This window comes from Sciurus vulgaris (genome assembly GCF_902686455.1).
Source record: "Sciurus vulgaris genome assembly, chromosome: 10".
Lineage (NCBI taxonomy): Eukaryota > Metazoa > Chordata > Mammalia > Rodentia > Sciuridae > Sciurus > Sciurus vulgaris.
This window is the reverse complement of record NC_136470.1, coordinates 49,469,646-49,482,114: the sequence shown is the minus strand read 5'-3', so window position 1 is coordinate 49,482,114 and position 12,469 is coordinate 49,469,646. Positions and strand designations below refer to the sequence as shown.

The 12,469-nt window shown below is 38.4% G+C and overlaps 1 long non-coding RNA gene across 1 annotated transcript in view; it reads right to left on the bottom strand.

Annotated features, from left to right (window-relative positions):
• Positions 1–262: 262 nt before the first annotated feature.
• The window catches only part of LOC306638205, a 59,647-nt gene continuing 47,440 nt past the window's right edge, over positions 263–12,469 (bottom strand). Inside the window, exon 3 of the long non-coding RNA XR_013757406.1 lies at positions 263–2,798. This is a non-coding gene — a long non-coding RNA (uncharacterized lncRNA). The remainder of the gene's footprint in view (positions 2,799–12,469) is intronic.

The window sequence follows — 12,469 nt, the reverse complement described above, 5'->3', positions numbered from 1 at the left end:
TCACATTGCACAGACTTAAAATTGAAGGGGTAATGTAGAAAACTCCTCAAGAAGTTTTCTATGAAAGGAATATAGCTAAGGTGGTACCTATTGAATATCAAGGATGGTATCTATTGATACATTGAGGAAAGATTTTTATGATGCAAGAAGCCCGATGCATTTAAAGACTATTGGGAAAAAAAAAACATTAAAATTATGCAACAAACTAATTTATTGATCTTAAAATATGTTAATCATATATTATTAAATGAAAAGAGACCATAACTGAAAAAAGAGACCATAATTGAAAAAGAGTGTTTTATGTATTTACACATGAACACATAGATGACATTTTGAAAAGATATACACCATGGTATTTATCACATTTATCTCTGAATAACTAGACTAACAAAATTTAAATTTTCTTTTTTTCTTTTTTTTATTACAAGAGGTATTATTTTATGATACAAAAAGAATTCATTTTCAGGGAGTCTTCTCACCTCTACATACTATAGCCTTGAATGTATGTTGAAAATGACTTCATTCCAGTTTGATGAAACATTTATAAAATTCCTAAGTATGATTTTTTTCATGTACTTCATCATGAGTCTACAAATGGGAAAAATCTACAGTATTCAGGTTGACATAGGAAGTGGCTACTGACTCAGTCAGTTGTCCACTAGACCAAACTAGGCTTCTAACTTTCCCAATGGGTGGGCCACCTTTCTGGGCCTCTATAAGGACCAAGTAGAAGAGCAAACTGTCACCAAATTTCAAACTTGATTGGCAAGACTGCAAAGTACCCAAAAGCAGAGCAGGAAAACAACTCTCTTACCCATGATTTCTACACAGAGAGGAAGGCAATTGGTAGTGGCAATGGACAGACAAAAGTCACCATATCACAGACTGCACTCATCTTTCATTATATGTATGAAAAACCGTAAGAATGTGTTAGAAAGGTCACATGGAATTATCAATCCAGAATGAATGCAGGTATAGGTTGTATGAAAATTAAAATGGTACCAACCAAGATGATTGATATTTTACTTTTCTTGCACTAATTTTCCCTTTGTTTTTTTCCATTCTCTATGTAATGCCGGTGTCTCGCAGTAGCAATCAATTACAGTATTACTTTTGAGTAGTATATGTGGGAGATTTTTTCTTCACAAAATGGAGACCTAGTTGTCCATGGGCATTTGAAGATCCAAGACAGAGGCAAAGAATAAATGGAGAAAGTATTAGAGTTTCAATCTCCATTTTTCCAGAGAAAATGTAGTGATAGAATATGGTCTCACAAAGCTAAGACCCAGAGCATAAAGTTGACCTGAAGTGATCAGTCTTCACCCATGTATTCAAAATTGTAACCTATCCTACCCCTGATTCCTCACTAACATCCCATCATTCACATGAACATTATGCACATGCAGACTGATGGCCTATTTCTAATGGGAAATGGAGGTTTTGCCTCATGTGAGGAGCATGTGCTCTAGCAACACAATAAATGGCTCTGGCCCTAACTTTGCCACCATCTCAGCAAGCTACAGAACTTTTCCAGACTGAAGTTTCCTCAAGCAGAAAGTGAAGAGAATAGGTCTGTGATGGTTAACATTTGGTGTCTACCTGATTAGATTAGATGACACCTAGATATCTGATAAAGCATTACTTCTGGGTGTACCTGTGCAGGTGTTTCTGGAGGGCGTTGGCATTTGAGTCACTGGACTGAGTGGGGAGGAGGATCTTCCGTCACTCAATGTGAGTGGGCACAATCCAATTGGCTGAAGGCCTAGATAGAACAAAAAGGCAAAGGAAAAGCAATCTCTCTCTAGCTGGGACATCCTTCTTCTCAAGCCCTTTGACACCAGAACTCCAGGTTCTCCAGCTTGCGGCATCAGGGACCTGCACAATCCCCCGTCCACAGGTTCTCATGACTTCAGCCTTGGCACAAAAAGAGAATTTACACCAGCTGCTTCCCTGTTTCTGAGGCCTTTGGACCTGGCCTGAGCCACAGTACTCACTTCCCTGGTTCTCCAGCTCACAGACAGTCCATCATGGAACTTCTCAGCCTCTGTAATCATGTGAGCCAATTCCCCAAATACATTCATCTCAGATATTTCACTCTCTATATCCTGTCTCTCTGGAGAACCCTGACTAACACAAGTTCCCACTTCAGAGTGGAAAAGATTATTTTAGGTAATACATTAAAGCATTCATGGTAACACTTGGCATGCTAATTACCAGTTCTCCTTAAATGATGGCCATTAGACATACTTACATAATTACTTCTAAAAGGAAGTAAACCTGAAGAGTCACACCAATGACTTTTATTTAAGATGAATTGCAAGGTTGTCATGGAAGAAGAGTTGGTGAAGATGTGTGGGTAGCTTGTTAAAATCTTCTTTTGCATTTTCAGAAATTACTTTATTCTATTAAAATACCTTTTATTCTTTTATTCCCATGAAAAGGCAAGAAAGCAGATTACACTTGAGTAAGATGCCACAAGCAGTTGGAGGGTGACACAAGTCATCTTGAGGAGCCCACATTCCAACCGCCCACCTCTGTCACTCAGCATCTGGGATGCCCTTTTACGGCTGCCATCCTGCCCTCCTGAAATGGTGAACTGGGCTCAAAACAACCAGTGGAATCTGTCATGGTGATGTAGAAATAAAGGACTACTTGGACCCTTTTTCAACCAGGGTGGCCATGGATGCCTCTTGGTGTTCTTCCTTGGCTGAGCTCCCTCCATCCTCCACCTTCTTGCGGGATCTTATCTCCATCCTCAGACATTCTGTCTCATTTCTCTCCTTTCTGCTCTCAGGTTCCTGAAAGAGAAGGGTCAGGAAATGGAAGAGATATACCAGCAGCTCCATGCTGAATCCCTTCCCCATTCCTCCCAACAGCCAGACATGAGGAAAGTCCTGATCCTGTAGCGGATGTGCAGTTTTTAGTGTCTAGTAACAAATCAGCATAACCCCAATCATCATATTGTGGAACATTTTCGTCATAAAGAGAAGGAATACAGGGTCACTGCTGGTCTGAGAAGGATGCCAACCTGCGTGTGACCATGTGCTCTGACATGCCAAAGCTAAAGAATGTATTGTACATTAAAAGGAATAGTCTCCTCCAGTTTTTCAATAAGAAAAATGAGATCACACATGGAATGATTCTAACCTCCCCATGCTCACATTAATAGTAGGATTTGTACTAATTTTAGGGGGGTACTAGGGATTGAACCCAGGAGCATTTCACCACTGAGCTACATCCCCAGTCCTTTTTAATTTTTGTTTTGAGACAGGGTCTCCCTAAGTTTCTGGAGTCCTGTTAAGGTGCCAAGGCTGGTTTCAAACTTGCAATTCTCCTGACTCAGTCTCCTGAGTCACTAAGAGTATAGGTACTGTAATCTGGTTGTACTAAACTTTAATGTGAAGACTGTGTAAAGAATGAAGTGTTGCGATATGATATCCAAAAAGAGTAGTATTCTCCTACAAATTACTCCAGTACAGCAGACATAGAAGGAAAGGGTCCACATTTACTCACTGACTAATGGAAAATACGTTGTTTTTCTATAATTAGAACATACAGCTCTAAATGGAGAAACTTCACCTTCTAGATATTCCACCTAGATGGAGGGAGAAAGACTATCAATAAATAAGTCTAAAAGGAAATAAGAAAATAAATGATGGTGCTATGTAAAATTGTTATAATTTGGATATGAGGTGTCCCTCAGAAGCTCATGATTAGATGATGAGAGCTGTAACCTCATTAGTGAATTAATCCATTTAATAGATTAATAATTTGAAAGAAATACTGTGATAACTATAGGCAGATAGGGTGTGGCTGGAAGAAATAGGACACTGGAGGCATACATTTTGTCCCTCCTCCTTCTCTCTCTTCTCCTTCATGGCAGTCTTGAGCTTTCCTCTTCCATTTTTTAATATGCTGACAAATCCCACTGTTTATTGCAGAAGTATGCAGACTGTTAAACAGTAAAAAGTTTGAAGGAATCTGCCTATGTTCTAAATTTTTAATTTTGCATTAAAGTAAATTTTATAACATATCCTTTAAAAACTGATATAAAATATTTAATTTTAAATTAGTTATCATAGCAAACTGAGTGTGATTTCCAAAAATCTCACTGCCAACCTATGAATGAAGGAGGAGTTAGATCTGTGCTCCTCAGACTTGAGGATGACAAAACCTCTGGGTTTCCTTTCCTGAAGTGTCTTAGATATGCAATTACTCTATTACATATTAAAGAGACAGACTATTTGGTTTTAAAGTATAGTTACTATTCAAAGGATTCTGGAAACTCTTAAATTTTGAAATGAGAGCCTTTTTCTTATTCCACTGACTCCCTCAATAAGCCATCCACCGAGCATTTCCTGTCATGTGAGTATTGTTTTGGAACTTCTGATCCTCATGAGAATGTCTTTGAGGGTGGCAGTCACATGGTGTAATTCTGGGAAGCACAGTAAATTGGGAATGTAGAAATAAAATTTTATATAATATAAAGGGAACATACAATATTAGCACAGAGGCAGAAAGTCTACAAACAACTAATTATACAAGTCTCATGTTTTATCTTGATCAGTAAGAGCATTCTCCCTACGATGAGGTAGCAGAGCCAGTTGGTTAAAATATTAACTAGAATATCCCAAGACTAGCTTTATTGTTTGCTACTTCACCAACAGCATAGTAAAACAAAGCACCCCCAAACCTTAAACTTACATGTCAAAAGAAATACAAAAATTATTTTTAAGTTTTCAGTACAACCCTAAATGTTTAAGAAATAATATAAAAAAGAAATAATATAAAGATGAATATTTATGTAATTTCTAAGTAAAAGTGCACTGGAAGAGTCATGAGGAAAAATATTAACTATATAAAAATAAAGCTAATGTGAACCAAAGGCTACATAAACTGTAGACAAAAAAACTTTTTTAAATGGCTCCATTGTACTAATGTTTAACAAATAATCTCAACATAAATAACTGTATCTTCCACATACACAGACATAGAGATCACATAAGACAATGACATCAATGTCATCACAATTGGAAAAGCAGCAAAGCACAGACAGTTCAGAGGAAGCAAACTTCTTGAAGGAATTGTGATGTTCTCTCAATTTTTCTCATGTCCTGCGTTTGTCAGATTTTTGTTGCTATAACAAATACCTGAGAAAAACAACTTAACATAACACAGAGCATGAAATCAGGTGGATTCTTTGTCTTGTGGATTCAAAGAATGAGATTCGCAGACAGAAAAGCGCAAAAGCAAATCATGTCATCAGTAAATAGTGATAGTTTGGGTTCTTCTTTTCCTATTTGTATTCCTTTAATTTCTTTTGTCTAATTGCTCTGGCTAGAGTTTCAAGGGCTATGTTAAATAGAAGTGGTAAGAGAGGGTATTTCTGTCTTGTTCCAGGTTTTAGAGGGAATGCTTTCAATATTTATGCATTTAGAATGATGTTGGCCTTGGGCTTAGCATAGCTCTCTTTTACAACTTTGAGATATGATCCTACTATCCCTATTTTTCCTAGTGTTTTGAAGATGAAGGGTGCTATATTTTGTCAAATGCCTTTTCTGCATCTATGAGATGATCATATGATTCTTTAAGTCTATTGATGTGGTGAATTACATTTATTGATTTCCGTACATTGAACCAAACTTGCATCCCTGGGATGAACCCCACTTGATTGTGGTGCACTATCTTTCTACTATGTTTTTGTATGCTATTTGCCAGAATTTTGTTAATACTTTTTGCATCTATGTTCATCAGGGATATTAGTCTGAAGTTTTCTTTCCTTGATGTATCTTTTTCTGGTTTTGGTATCAGGGTGATACTAGCTTCATAGAATGAATTTGGAAGGGTTCCCTCCTTTTCTATTTCATGGAATACTTTGAGTAATATAGGTATTAGTTCTTCTTTCAAAGGTCTTGTAGAATTTGGCTAGGATCCATCTGGTCTTGGGCTTCTCTTGGTTGGAAGGCTTTTGATGGCATCTTCTATTTCATTGCTTGAAATTGATGTGTTTAGATTGTTTATGTTCTCCTGATTCAGTTTGGGTAGACCATATGTCTCTAGAAATTTGTTGATGTCTTCAAGATTTTCTATTTTGTTGGAGTATAGATTTTCAAAATAGCTTCTAATTATGTTTTGTATTTCAATAAGGTCCGTTGTGATATTTCCTTTCTCATCATGAATTTTAGTCATTGTTTTCTCTCTCCTTCTCTTTGTTAGTGTGGCTAAGGGTTTATTGATTTTGTTTATTTTTTCAAATAATCAACTTTTTGTTTTGTCAGTTTTTTTAATTGTTTCTTTTGTTTCATTTTCATTGATTTCAGCTCTGATTTTGATGATTTCCTGTCTTCTACTGCTTTTGGTGTTGATTTGTTCTTCTTTTTCTAGGGCTTTGAGATGTTAATGCTAGGTCATTTATTTGTTGACTTTTTATTTTTTTAATGAATGAGCTCAATGCAATGAACTTTCCTCTTAGTACTACTTTTATAGTGTCCCAGAGATTTTGTTATGATTTGTCAGTATTCTCATTTACTTCTAAGAATTTATTTTTATCTCCTCCCTGATGTTTTCTGGTATCCATGCATCATTCATTAGTGTATTATTTAGTCTCCAGGTATTGCAGCTTCTGTTTTTTATTTTATCATTGATTTATAATTTCATTCCATTATGACCTGATAGAATGCAAGGTATTATCTCTGTTCTTTTTGTTTTTGCTAAGAGTTGCTTTGTGGCCTAAGGTATGGTCTATTTTAGAGAAGGATCCATGTGCTGCTGAGAAGAAAGTGTATTCAGACAATGATGGATTAAATATTCTATATATGTCTGTTAGTCTAAATTATTGATTGTGTTATTGAGTTCTATAGTTTCTTTGTTTAATGTTTGTTTGGAAGATCTATCCAGTGGTGAGAGAGGTGTGTTAAAGTCACCCAGGTTGTTGTGTTGTGGTCTATCTGATTCCTGAAATTGAGAAGTGTTTGTTTGACATACATAGATGCTCCATTGTTCAGGGCATAAGTATTTACAATTGTTATGTCTTGTTGATGTATGGTTCCCTTAAGCAGTATGAAATGTACTTCTTTATCTCTTCTGCATAACTTTGGCTTGAAGTCCACTTTATCTGATATGAGGATGGAAACCCCTGCTCTTTACACAGTTCATGTGGGTGATATGTTTTTTCTTATCCTTTCACCTTCAGTCTGCGGATGTCTTTTTTTTATGAGTCTCTTGAAGGCAGCATATTGTTGGGTCTTTTTTTAAATTCAATCTGCCACTCTATATCTTTTGGTTACTGAGTTTAGGCCATTAACATTCAGGGTAACTATTGAAATATGATTTGTATTTCCGGTCATTTTGGCTTATTTCTGCTTTTTAACTTGAGATCATTTCTCCTTTAAATTAGCTTTTCCTTTAGTGTAGTTCCCCCCTTTGCTGACTTTCATTGTTATTTTTCATTTCCTCCTCATGGAATATTCTGCTGAGAATGTTCTGTAATGCAGGCTTTCTTTTTGTAAATTCTTCTTTGTTTATCATGGAATGTTTTTATTTCATCATCAAATCTGAAGTTTTGCGAGACATATGATTCTTGGTAGGCATCCATTTTCTTTTAGAGCTTGGTATATGTTGTTCCAGGATCTTCTTGCTTTTAGGGTCTGGATTAAGAAATCTGCTGATATCTGAATTGGTTTCACCCTGTATGTAATCTGATACTTCTCTCCTGTGGCCTTTAAATTCTATCCTTATAATGTATGCTGGACATTTTCATTATAATGTGAGTTGGTATGGATCTGTTGTAATTTTGTACATTTGGTATCCCGTAAGCTTCTTGTATTTGATTTTCCATTCCATTCTTCAGGTTCGGGAAATTTTCTGATATTATTTCATTGAACAGATTGTTTATTCCTTTGGTTTGTATCTCTGTGCCTTCCTCTAGCCCAGTAATTCTTAAATTTGATCTTTTCATGTTATTCCATAATTCTTAGAGGTTCTGTTCATGATTTCTTACCATCTTCTCTGTGTGGTCAACTTTATTTTCAAGATTAAATATTTTGTCATCATTGTCTGAGGTTCTGTCTTCCAAATGATCTAGTCTGTTGGTGATGCTTTCTATTGAGTTTTTAATTTGGTTTATTATTTCCTTCATTTCGTGGATTTCTGTTTGTTTGTTTTCAGAATCTCTCTTTGTTGAAATAATCTTTTGTTTCCAGCATTTGCTCTTTTAACTCTTTATTGATCTTTTGTTGCCTCCATTTGCTCTCTTGTTTCATCCTTTACTTCACAGATCATTTTGATTGTGTATATTCTGAACTCCTTCTCTGACATTTCTTCTACTGTGCTGTCAATGGATTCTAGCAATATAGCTTCTTGGTTTGTTTTGGGTGCTTTCTTCCCTTGTTTTTTCATGTTGTTCATGTGTCTTCCCCTCTAGCAGTGTGGATCTGAGGCATTACAGTTTACACCCTGTAGATTTCTAGTTATATTAACAGCACCCGATGCATATAATATGCAGCTTTAAACCAAATAGTCTCTATTAAGACATTAACAGTTTTGGCACAATAAACAGAGATGATGTATTCAATTATTATCTACATCATAAACATTAGGTTTGCAATAAGGTCTATAATTTCTTATGGTGGACAGAGAATGGGGAAGGAGTACAGGATGTGATGTTAATGAGGTAAGAAGTGAGAATATAGAAGTGTCAGATAACAAGAAGAGTGAAAAAGGAATCAAAAGAAGTTGGTTGTTAGTAGGAGAAAAGAGAGAAAGACTCCAAGGAAATAGATAAATAAGAGGAAAATCAAGTGAGTAAAAACTAGAAAAGGAAAGAAAAAAACAGGTTAAAAAAAAATAAAAGAATCTACAACCAAATTGTAATACACTATTCAAACCTCCCAGGCCTCAGTAGCCTGATGCATGAAAAGTACTTGATTTCAAAAATGTTGGGGATATGCGAGCATGCAATGAAAAAAGAAAAAGAAAAAAAAGGAAGAAAGAAAGAAAAAATAGGGGAAAAAAAGAAGAGTCTTGAAAGAAAATTGAATAATGGTTTCTGTTGGAGATCAATATCTTCTCTGCTTCCCTTCTCATCTGATAGATGGGTTTGTCTGGAGTTTACTGGTAACTCCACCCTCAGGATTGTGACAGTTACTAAGGTGGAAGGATTACTCTTGGAGGTGGGACTTCTGGAGATGGGGTATAGCAATTGCCAGTCCCACTGGAAGACTGAACCCTGGGATTCTCCTTTGGGGTCAAATTGTGTGATGCAGGAGCCTGGTCTTAGTCCCTTACCTCACTTGTGGCTCCCATAATTTCTGGTCTCTAATTTAGTCTCTAAATTGTATTTCTCCTGCCCCCACCCTTTCACCTTCCCAATCAGGAAACTCTCCCCAGAGGTCCTGTCAGGACCTGTGTGCCTGTCGAGGAAATTTGCTCTGTATTGGGCAGATCTGTGAGTGTTGAGAACTGCGGGCCAGTTGCATGGCTGCAAGCACTGGGCTGTGTTGGTGGCTAGGGGTTGGTTGAGAGACTGAGGATTGAGGGGCCAGAGGGCCCTGTTGATTGCCAAACTGATGAGACCAGGTAGCCAGTGGATGCTATACTGGGGAAGAAGTTGTGGACCAGGCTGATGTCAGACCCCAGCAAGTGCTGCCAGAATTGTGTCAGGCATCCCAGTGGGTACTGGGCTGGTGGTTGGGTGAGCTGGGATCAAGATGCCCTCACACCCTCTTCCAATCTAGCGATCCCTTGCAATGCTCTCTCCTGCCTCTGCAGCAAGATAGTGGCTATTAGCACACCTAGCAGGGATACCTCAGATGTAACCAAACCTGCAGGGACCTTGGTGATGTTCTTTCAAGCCCTGGCTGTTATCTCTAGATGAAAGCGGCTACAACCTCAGTTGGTGGTGGTGGCAGCAGCTAACCTGCAGATACCTTGATATTGGGTTTCTAGCCTCCAGCTGGTGTCCCAAAATAGACATTGCCCCAACTAAAGATGGTGGTGGCAGTAGCAGAGGTAACCATGGCGTTGGAAGTATTCCAAGATGGAGGCAGCCACTTTCAGAGATGTGGCAGCAAGGGCAGGCCATGCAGTGGCATTGGGCAGCCTGTTCAGAGATGCTGCACTGTGGCAGGCAGTGCTATGTGGGGCTGTCTCCAGGCCCTGTCTGGTATCCCAAGGTGGAGGCTGCCACATGTTGGTAGCTAGGGGGCCACAGCATGATAGGATCTTTATGGGCAGCCAAAATGCTGCATTTTTCCTTCTTTGGAGAGGCTGTGGACTTCAGGTCACATATGTCTCAATTTTAAAGTGAACTTTTCCAAGTTTCTCAGAAAAAGCCTACACAGCTGGTATTTGTGCTGTGCTACTCAGGAAGTCATCCAGAGTCCCATTTCCCTATCTGCCTTGCCTTATCTCTTCCTCTTGACCTCGCTTAGAGGAGAAAAGAATTATTTGAGCACATCATTTCAGAGGTTTCAGTCCAAGGTCTACCAGCTCCATTACTCAGAGTCTGAGGTAAGGCAGAACAACATGGCAGAAGTGTGTGGCAGAGGAATACTGCTCAGCTCATGGTAGCTCAAAGAACAGAGAAATATACATATATATGTACACACACACCAAGGACAAAATATACCCTTCCAGCAACACCCCCAGTGACAAACATCCTCCTGCTAGGCCCCACCTTCAATACTCTGCACCATTTCCCATTAGTCCATTCAATTATGGCCCCACCAGCAGATTAATCCATTGATGAGATCAGTCCCCATGACCCAATCATTTCTCAAAAGCTTCACTTCTGAACATTGCTGCCCTTAGAACCAAGTGTTCAATATATTGGCCTTTCGAGGATATTCAGATATAAACTATAAGACTCCCTAACTCATTCCTACATAGCTTTTGCACTGGAATACTGGTCTTTATGTTACCAAATGCTATGCACTTTTTGTTCTTGGCCTTAACCACTGAATCACATTCTGTTTAGTTACCTATAGGGCCCTCCTGGGAACACTCTTTTCCCTCATCTTCTACCACTGTAGCCTCTTGCTTTCCCTTTGATCTTTATGCCACTGTAATTTATATGTTTTTGCTTACTTCTTCCATCAGCTCATAACTGTTGAAGTTACCACCAAGGTTCTACACTAACCTCTCTCCCCCTTCTTTCCTTTATTAATTTAAACTGTCTCCCTAAATACCTCACCCCTGGGTTTTAATTATTGGCTATAACCTATTTTTCTAATATTAACCCATTAACCCAGATCTCTCACCTATATACCTGCCCATTCAACTTCTCTTGGTACACCAGAGGCACCCAGCCAGACTTGTCCAAATCTGAACTGTTAAACAAAATTTATAGGAAGCTACTGTTTTGGACTAAGATCCTACACTGGGTCCCAACAAACCAGACTAAAAATCAAAATGGAGTAACCTATATTAAAGTTCCAAGTCATCAAACCACAACTTTTTATCAGACCTCCCAAGAAATGAGGAGCCATGAAAGATAGCCAATTCTCCCAAACAAGCTAGTTTTAGTTGGCATGATAATAAAGTTCCCTTAGCTTTAATCTTTACACAAAAGAAGTGATCTAAAGTAACTCAGTGTTTAAAAGAAAAATAGCTATTTTCTATTGTTCTATGTCCCCATCCATGCCTTAAAAGAAAATTAACTTTGAAGTGACCGATCTTAATTTTGTTCATTTTGTTCTACTTCTGCCTTTTTCAGCTTTTCTGTCTTTGAAATCAACCTCCTTGGCTCATCCCATCTGAACACCAATTCCATTTTATTGAATGGAAAAGTAGAGCAAGATGGTGGCTAAGATCCACGAGTGATCATCTCTCTTCAAATACACTAATTTGAACAGCCAGTCACATACCAAACTACTTTCATAAGAACTAAGGAAGTTAAGTGAGAGACCATAGTGCCTGGTTTGAGTATAATAATACGGAAATACACATTAAAGAAGACTGGAAGAAAAGAGTTGTCTGTATCACCCCTAACCCAACTCCAAGCAACATGCAGCCTAGACAGAAGACACCTCCCACTTGGGGTCTTAGATTTGAAACCTAGTGCTAAGTAAAATCCCACAACCCCTGCTCCCAGGCCAGTACTCATGGGTTAAACCTCTGAATCCATGTTAGCCAGGCAACCATAGGACTGTCTCCATCACCCATCCCCCAACCCCAGGCAACAGAGGGAGAAGCAAGATTCTGCCCACTGGGGAGCAAGGCATGGAAATCAGTACAGAACTCAGCTTTGAAGCTCAGTGTCAGGCCCCATCACAGTGAGACTGAACACCAGATAGAAACCAAAGTCTCCTACACCCAGGACAGAGCTTACAGAGTGAGTCTCCCAACTTGACCCAGCATCAGGTGACCTGAATCTGAGTGAGACAGATACTTGTTTTGAATCATCGTTGCCTACTGCAACATGGACCTGGGTACACCTCTGAGACTGTGCAGATCCTTATAGCTATGAGTC